Source organism: Triticum urartu, chromosome 2, assembly GCF_003073215.2.
Source record: "Triticum urartu cultivar G1812 chromosome 2, Tu2.1, whole genome shotgun sequence".
NCBI classification, from domain to species: domain Eukaryota; kingdom Viridiplantae; phylum Streptophyta; class Magnoliopsida; order Poales; family Poaceae; genus Triticum; species Triticum urartu.
The window spans coordinates 247,857,766-247,867,822 of NC_053023.1; positions in this window are offsets into that span (position 1 = coordinate 247,857,766).

A 10,057-nucleotide genomic window follows, 5' to 3' on the forward strand; every position below is an offset into this window, starting at 1 on the left:
AGAGAGAGATGATGGAGCGGAAGCGTTCAAAGAACGGGGATGAGGTAGTCGTACTCGACGTGATTCGAATCACCGAGGATCCTAGCACCGAACGGACGGCACCTCCGCGTTCAACACACGTACGGAACAGCCACGTCTCCTCCTTCTTGATCCAGCAAGGGCAGAGGAGAGGTTGAGGGAGATGGCACCAGCAGCAGCACGCCGGCGTGGTGTTGTTGGAGCTGCACTACTCCGGCAGGGCTTCGCCAAGCGCTATGGAGGAGGAGGAGGTGTTGGAGAGGGAGGAGGAGGCAACCAAAGGCTTGGTGAAAAGCCCTCCTTCCCTCACTATATATAGGAGGGCCAAGGGGGGGGGGGCGCCGGCCCTAGAGATCCAATCTCCTAGGGTGGGGCGGCGGCCAAGGGGGGTTTCCCTCCCCCCAAGGCACCTAGGAGGTGCCTTCCCCTCCTAGGACTCTTCCTCTAGAAACCCTAGGCGCATGGGCCTCTTGGGGCTGGTGCCCTTGGCCCATGTAGGCCAAGGCGCACCCCCTTACAGCCCATGTGGCCCCCGGGGCCAGGTGGACCCACCCGGTGGACCCCCGGGACCCTTCCGGTGGTCCCGGTACAATACCGATGACCCCGAAACTTGTCCCGATGGCCGAAACAGACTTCCCATATATAAATCTTTACCTCCGGACCATTCCGGAACTCCTCGTGACGTCCGGGATCTCATCCGGGACTCCGAACAACATTCGGGTTACTGCATATACATATCTTCCTACAACCCTAGCGTCACCGAACCTTAAGTGTGTAGACCCTACGGGTTCGGGAGACAAGCAGACATGACCGAGACGACTCTCCGGTCAATAACCAACAGCGGGATCTGGATACCCATGTTGGCTCCCACATGCTCCACGATGATCTCATCGGATGAACCACGATGTCGAGGATTCAATCAACCCCGTATGCAATTCCCTTTGTCAATCGATATGTTACTTGCCCGAGATTCGATCGTCGGTATCCCAATACCTCGTTCAATCTCGTTACCGGCAAGTCACTTTACTCGTACCGTAATGCATGATCCCGTGACCAGACACTTGGTCACTTTGAGCTCATTATGATGATGCATTACCGAGTGGGCCCAGTGATACCTCTCCGTCATACGGAGTGACAAATCCCAGTCTCGATCCGTGTCAACCCAACAGACACTTTCGGAGATACCTGTAGTGCACCTTTATAGTCACCCAGTTACGTTGTGACGTTTGGTACACCCAAAGCACTCCTACGGTATCCGGGAGTTACACGATCTCATGGTCTAAGGAAAAGATACTTGACATTGGAAAAACTCTAGCAAACGAACTATACGATCTTTATGCTATGTTTAGGATTGGGTCTTGTCCATCACATCATTCTCCTAATGATGTGATCTCGTTATCAATGACATCCAATGTCCATAGTCAGGAAACCATGACTATCTGTTGATCAACGAGCTAGTCAACTAGAGGCTTACTAGGGACATGTTGGTGTCTGTTATTCACACATGTATTACGATTTCCGAATAATACAATTATAGCATGAATAAAGACAATTATCATGAACAAGGAAATATAATAATAATGCTTTTATTATTGCCTATAGGGCATATTTCCAACAAGATGTCCATGAATATCAGTCAAGTCAAGAAACTCAGAAAGATTGTTAGGATGAAGAAACTTGCGACGAATAACAGCAAGATCTTTGTTTGCACAATGAAGAAGACATCAGTCAACTATAGGATGGTACCAACTCTTTTACCTTGTTTTTACCCCTTGCGCCATTTCAAAATTTACAACAGCGATTTATGCATAGCTTTGTTTTCAGTACTTTTCAAAGCAGTTCACCGATGATTACCTCTCAAACCACCTGCATGGTCAAGAGGCGAGGAAGGTATTCATTCAACACCCACAATACAATATTGAAGTCTTGCTGAAGAGGACGAAGGTTGGGCGGGCAATTATCCATAGCCACTGGCCTAAAGTTGCAAGGACATTCAACATCACTGAAGGCTCAATATTTGCCTTCCGCTCGCAGTTTCCCAGATGAGATTCATCTCTCTATTTACCGTGTATGATGCTACTTTCCAAAGGTTTTTGATGCTGCATGTGAAACTTGGTGCTGTTGTGTAATGGCGTAACTGAGTGCCGAAGCTATCTGATGTAATTCGATTATGAAATCCTGGTTGCTTTTATACGGATATGAAATATCTGGCGTGTTTTATAAGAAATATCAGTTTGATTAGTACATGGATTATCAATAATAGGCTAATTACCCTACTTATTGGGGTTTTCTATTGCAGACGGTTACTCAGACAGCACCGTGGGCGATGAACTCAAACAACCGCACGGTTTCTAGAAAGTAGGCATGTTCGATCAACTAACAATCACACACGGCTTCCGGCAGCGAACTGTTTGCGTTAGGCCACCTTGCACAAACGTTTCCACACAAAGAACTGTGTGTGATATACATACCTACGGAAATGTTTTTCTAGGATTCACCGTGTGGGATGTACATACCTACAGAAATGATTTTCTGGGATTCACCGTGTGGGATGTACATACTATGAAATGATTCTGGGATTCACCGTGTGGGATGTACATACCTACGGAAATGTTTTTTCTGGGATTACATGTGGGATGTACATACCTACAGAAATGATTGGGTTTCGATGCCTCGCCCGATCGCACACGGCCCTAGCCTGTGTCCCAGGAGGGCCTATCCCCGACGATTTCCTGGTCATGGTGGGAAGGCCCTATCGCCCACACTCACTTGGCAACGGTTCCAAATGCTGTCGGAAAGGGGTTAAAAACCATTTCATAGCACGTCGCTGTACCAGTGGTACTTATTCACGGACGCGTATGTATAGTATATATGATAGTCCCCTCCCACCTCTTCGACGCGTACTATATATATACTCCCACCATAACACAAACAAAAATATTCTACCTTGCTGGTCAAATTAACCTCACTGCCAGTTGTTCGTCAAAGTGATGGACGACGACCTCGCAGGCCCACAGAAAGCGTCACACGCAAGTATCGAGTGTCGTATAGGAAAACCATCGACTGCATGTCGCCAAAACATGTATGTATGAAAGGGTTGTGTAATGTTTTAAATAATGAATTCACGACTCTGATGTGGCACCTGGCTAACAAAACGGCTAGCCGGAAAGGGCTTCCGAAGAGTTAGGCCCTGAAAGAGAAAAGGAATGTCAAAGGTATACAACCCCTGGTGTGGTTAAGCCACAATGCGGGGCGTGTCCTGATTGTGCCCCCGCCTATGTCCATGGTATTTTCAATGCATAGTTATGTACACGCGGCACGAATTTCGTCGCTGCACTGGGACTGGGACGGGGGCTGGATTGCTAGGCGAGCGCTGATCGCGCCAGGCGATCCTGTTGCAGATTGTTCCGGACTCATTTGAAGGTGTCCGGGGGCTGTAACACCGAATGAGTGGTCTGCCTGAACAGGATGCTTTGTGCCTCTGCTGCAAGGGCCGCAGTGTGCTCTTCCGTACGGAGCGAGCGTTCTGTGTTTCCATTTACTGTTATGACCCCGCGGGGTCTTGGCATCTTGAGCTTGAGGTATGCATAATGCGGCACTGCATTGAATTTTGCAAATGATGTCCGTCCGAGCAGTGCATGATAGCCACTGCGAAATGGGACGATGTCGAAGATTAACTCTTCGCTTCGAAAGTTATCCGATGATCCAAAGACCACTTCCAGTGTGATTGAGCCTGTGCAATGGGCCTCTACACATGGGATGACGCCTTTAAAGGTGGTTTTGCTGGGTTTGATCCTTGAAGGATCGATACCCATTTTTCGCACTGTATCCTGATAAAGCAGGTTCAGGTTGCTGCCGCCGTCCATAAGGACTAGAGTGAGGTGAAATCCGTCAATGATGGGGTCTAGGACCAATGCGGCGGATCTGCCATGACGGATGCTAGTGGGGTGGTCCATGCGATCGAAGGTGATCGGACAAGCAGACCATGGGTTGAACTTCGGGGCGACGGGCTCCATCGCATAGACATCCCTTAGTGCACGCTTCGGCTCCCTCTTTGGGAATGTGGGTTGCGTATATCATGTTCACTGTCTTCACTTGTGGGGGAAACCCCTTCTGTCCTCCTGGGTTCGGCGGCCGGGGCTCCTCCTCATCATCCTATGCAGCCCCTTGTCCTTGTTTTCGGCATTTAACTTGCCGGCCTGCTTGAACACCCAACATTCTCTGTTGGTGTGATTGGCTGGCTTGTCGGGGGTGCCATGGATTTGACACGAGCGATCCAGTATGCGATCCAAACTGGACGGAGCCGGAGTATTTCTTTTAAATGGCTTTTTCCGCTGACCGGATCTAGAGCCTCTGAATCTGACTGCCGTATCTTCGGTGTTATCGCCGTTATTGCGGCGCTTTGGTCTATTACGACGCTGCCTACCGTTAACGTCTTTGGTATCTGAGGTATCCGGATTCCTTGATGTGTTGTTGCTGCGAGCCAGCCAGCTGTCCTCGCCCGCGCAAAAGCGGGCCATGAGTGTTGTGAGGGCTGCCATAGATTTCGGCTTCTCCTGGCCGAGGTGGCGGGCGAGCCTCTCGTCGCGGATGTTATGCTTGAATGCCACTAGGGCTTCTGCAGCCGGACATTCTACAATTTGATTTTTCTTAGTCAGGAACCGTGTCCAGAATTGTCTGACCGATTCCCCTAGCTGATGGGTTATGTGGCTCAAGTCATCAGCATCCGATGGCCGTACATAAGTGCCCTGGAAGTTGTCAAGAAATGCATCTTCCAAATCCTCCCAACTGCCAACGGAATATGCTAGCAAGCTATTCAGCCAATGCCGGGCTGGTCCCTTGAGTTTTAGTGGGAGGTACTTGATGGCATGTAGATTGTCACCGCGAGCCATGTGGATGTGAAGGAGGAAATCCTCAATCCATACAACAGGATCTGTTGTGACGTCGTATGATTCGATATTTACGGATTTGAAACCCTCCGGGAATTCATGATTCATTACTTCATCAGTGAAGCATAGGGGGTGTGCGGCGCCTCTGTGCTGGGCTATATCCCGACGTAGTTCGTGTGAGTCTTGTCTGCTGTATTCGGCCCGGCCGGATTTACTCTTGGAGTATCCGACGCGACGATCGTCGTCCCATGTGGGCGCACATGCTCGTGTCCCGTATATTGACCTTGCGATTTTTGCCCTACTGTCCAAGATGTCTCGCAGGTCCTCTGTGTTGCCCCAGGCGTTAGTATTTTTAACTGAGTGTCGACGGGGTGCGGTCTGAACTTTAGGCTGAAAAGCCTCTCTGGCTCGGCCATGTAGTGGCCAGTCAGCTGCATCGTACACTGGTGAATGAGGTTTCAATGCTTCCTCCTCGAGGTGAGGTAGAAACCTACGTTTTGGGTAACTCTTGGATGGGCGCTCGAGTTCATGCTCCTTGGCTGCAAGGACTTCGGTCCATCTGTCTGCTAGCAAGTCTTGATCAGCTTGAAGCTGCTGCTATCTCTTCTTTAGGCTACTTGTCGTGGCCATAATCTGGCGCTTGAAGCACTCTTGCTCGACAGGGTCCTCAGGCACGATAAACTCGTGGTCTCCGAGGCTTGCCTCGTCTTCGGAGAGAGGCATGTAATTGTCCTCCTCCGGTTCTCCATCTGCTGCCTGCTCTGGGGGGCTAGCTTGTTCGTCCTCTAGCTCTGCACCGTGCTGGAGGGGATTGTTGTTGTCTTCGGCGCTATCCGGAGTGTTATTATCTCCTATGCCGGTATCACTGCTCTTGCTGTGGGGGGACTTAGACCGGCGCCGCTGACGTCGGCGCTTGGGTTTCTTCTTGGAGGGGTCATCATCCACTTTGTCATCGCCATTGGCTTCTTTGGGGGTGTCCACCATGTATATATCATATGATGAGGTGGCGGTCCAGTGCCCCGAGGGCGGTGGATCCTGTTCGTCTCTGTCTTCGTCGTCCATACCATCGAAGTCGAGCATGTTGGTTAAGTCGTCGACAGTGGCAACTAAGTGGGTGGTGGGTGGGCAGCGAATTTCTTCGTCGTCCGCATCCCATTCTAGCCAGACATAGTTCGGCCAAGGTTCTCCTGATAGGGAGAGAGACCTTAATGAATTTAGCACATCCCCGAAGGGTGAGTGCTGAAAGATGTCCGCGGAGGTGAACTCCATGATCGGTGCCCAGTCGGACTCGACGGGCACGGATATGAGTGGATCGGAGTCCGTGGCCAGAGACGAATCCAGTGGTTTGGCGACACGGCTCTCGTAAGGGGTGAAGTCAGTATCCGGCTCTATCGCCATTGAGAGTGGTGGCTGCGGATGCGATATCCCGAACACTGTCCGACGGCAGAGTTACGTCATGCTCGTCAAGACTATACGGCGCGTCCCACATGGGCTCGAATCTGCCGAAGATCAAGTCTCCACGGATGTCGGCCGTGTAGTTCAAGTTTCCAAATCTGACCTGATGGCCAGGGGCGTAGCTCTCAATCTGCTCCAGATGGACAAGCGAATTGGCCCGCAGTGCAAAGCCGCCGAATATGAAGATTTGTCCGGGGAGGAAAGCCTCACCCTGGACCGCATCACTAGCGATAATCGAAGGAGCCATCAAGCCTTATGGTGACGACACAGTGGAACTGTCAATGAAAGCACCAATGTCGGTGTCAAAACCAGCGGATCTCGGGTAGGGGTCCCGAACTGTGTGTCTAAGCGGATGGTAACAGGAGGCAGGGGACACGATGTTTACCTAGGTTCGGGCCCTCTTGATGGAGGTAATACCCTACGTTCTGCTTGATTGTTCTTGATGATATGAGTACTACAAGAATTGATCTACCACGATATCAGAGAGGCTAAACCCTAGAAGCTAGCCTATGGTATGATTGTATGTTGCCCTATGGACTAAAACCCTCCGGTTTATATAGACACCGGAGGGGGCTAGGGTTACACAAGGTTGGTTACAAAGGAGGAGATATACATATCCGTATTGCCTAGCTTGCCTTCCACGCCAAGTAGAGTCCCATACGGACACGGGACGAAGTATTCAATCTTGTATCTTCATAGTCCAACAGTCCGGCCAAAGGATATAGTCTGGCTGTCTGGAGACCCCCTAATCCAGGACTCCTCAATGAACCTTCGCAACGGTGCACAGTTAGGAGGAACACTTTTCTTGAAATTTTAGTGAGGGATCATCTTATTTATGCTACCGTCGTTCTAAGCAAATAAGATGTAAACATGACAAACATCACATGCAAATCATAAAGTGACATGATATGGCAAATACCATCTTGTGCCTTTGATCTCCATCTTCGAGGCGCGACATGATCACCATCGTCACCAGCATGACACCATGATCTCCATCATCGTGTCTTCAGGAAGTTGTCTCGCCAACTATTACTTCTACTACTATGGCTAACGGTTAGCAATAAAGTAAAGTAATTACATGGCGTTTTCATTGACACGCAGGTCATACAATAAATTAAGACAACTCCTATGGCTCCTGCCGGTTGTCATATTCATTGACATGCAAGTCGTGATTCCTATTACAAGAACATGATGAATCTCATACATCACATATATCATCCATCACACCCTTTTGCCATATCACATTACATAGCATACCCTGCAAAAACAAGTTAGACGTTCTTTAATTGTTGTTTGCATGTTTTACGTGGCTGCTGTGGTTTCGAGCAAGAACGTTTCTTACCTACGCAAAAGCCACAACGGTGATATGCCAATTTCTATTTACCCTTCATAAGGACCCTTTTCATTGAATCCGATCCGACTAAAGTGGGAGAGGCAGACACCCGCTAGCTACCTTATGCATCAAGTGCATGTCAGTCGGTGGATCCAGTCTCACGTAAGCGTACGTGTAAGGTCGGTCCGAGCCGCTTCATCCCACAATGCCGCCGAATCAAGATAAGACTAGTAACGGTAAGCAAATTGAACAAATCATCGCCCACAACTACTTTGTGTTCTACCCGTGCATAGAATCTACACATAGACCTAGCTCATGATGCCACTATTGGGGAACGTAGTAATAATTCAAAAAAATTCCTACGTATCACCAAGATCAATCTAGGAGATGCTAGCAATGACAAAGAGGGAGTGCATCTTCATACCCTTGAAGAATCACTAAGCGGAAGTGTTACAAGGACGCGATTGATGGAGTCGTACTTGCCGCGATTCAAATCGCGGAAGATTCGATCAAGCGTCGAATGGACGGCACCTTCGCGTTCTACAAAAGTACAGCCCGGGGACGTATCCTCCTTCTTGATCCAGCAAGGGGAGAGGAGAAGTTGAGGGAGAGCTTCGGCAGCATGACAACGCGGTGGTGGAGCTTGCAGTTCTCCGGCAGGGCTTCGCCAAGCACTACGGAGGAGGAGGTGTTGGAGAGGGGGAGGGTCGCGCCAGGGATGGGGTGCGGCTGCCCTCCCACCCCCTCTATTTATAGGGTGAAGGGAGAGGGGCCCGCCACCCCCTAGATGCATCTAGAGGGGGGGAGGGGGGCAAGGGGGGGACTTGCCCCCAAGTTAGGTGGGAAGCGCCCCCACCCCCTAGGGTTTTCAACCCTTAGCGCCTTGGGCCCTTGGAGGGGTGCACCAGCCCACCAGGGGCTGGTTCCCACCCTTGTTCAGCCCACTTGGCCCACCGGGGTAGGTGGCCCCAACCGGTGGACCCTCGGACACCTTTCGGTGGTCCCGGTACAATACCGATAACCCCCGAAATCATTCCGGCGACTGAACTGGATTTCCCATATATAAATCTTCACATCTGGACCATTCCGGAACTCCTTGTGACGTTCGGGATATCATCCGGGATTCCTAACAACCTTCGATAACCACATACTATTTCCCATAACAACTCTAGCGTCACCGAACCTTAAGTGTGTAGACCCTACGGGTTCGGGAACCATGCAGACATGACCGAGACATCTCTCCAGCCAATAACCAACAGTGAGATCTGGATACCCATGTTGGCTCCCACTTGTTCCACGATGATCTCATCGGATGAACCACGATGTCGAGGATTCAATCAATCCCGTATACAATTCCCTTTGCCCATCGGTATGTTACTTGCCCGAGATTCAACCGTCGGTATCTCTATACCTCGTTCAATCTCATTACCGGCAAGTCTCTTTACTCGTTCCATAACGCATGATCCCGTGGCTAACTCCTTAGTCACATTGAGCTTGTTATGATGATGCATTACCGAGTGGGCCCAGAGATACCTCTCCGTCATACAGAGTGACAAATTCCAGTCTCGATTCGTGCCAACCTAACAGATACTTTCAGAGATACCTGTAGTGCACCTTTATAGCCACCCAGTTACGTTGTGACGTTTGGTACACCCAAAGCATTCCTACAGTATCCGGGAGTTGCACAATCTCATGGTCTAAGGAAATGATACTTGACATTAGACAAGCTTTAGCAAACAAACTACACGATCTTGTGCTATGCTTCATTCTCCTAATTATGTGATCCCATTATCAACAACATCCAATGTCCATGGTCAGGAAACCATAACCATGTATTGATCAACAAGCTAGTCAACTAGAGGCTTACTAGGGACATATTACGATCTATGTATTCACACATGTATTACGGTTTCCGGTTAATACAATTTTAGCATGAACAATAGAAAATTATCATGAACACAGAAATATAATAATAACCACTTTATTGTTGCCTCTAGGGCATATTTCCAAGACGTTGTTCATAGTTAAGACATTGCAGAATATGGCATTGTGCTATATTGGGTAGGTTCACTACACCACTTGATTACGGATCAAGAACAGAAGCATACATGCAGTGCAAAAGATCACTTGCTCTGTATAGTTTAATTTACATGGTATGAAGAAGGAACTTGGTTGTACAACCAAAAACTTAAATTGAGAAGGACAAACTTTTGTTTATGAACTACATAATAAACTTTAAACATGCAATTTGATGCAAACACCAAAAATAAACAGCTGTTGCAGTCATGCCTAACCAAATATACACAACAAAGTTTGAAGGCTTGAGAAGGACAAACTCACATTAGTGGTGAAGACAGGCTCT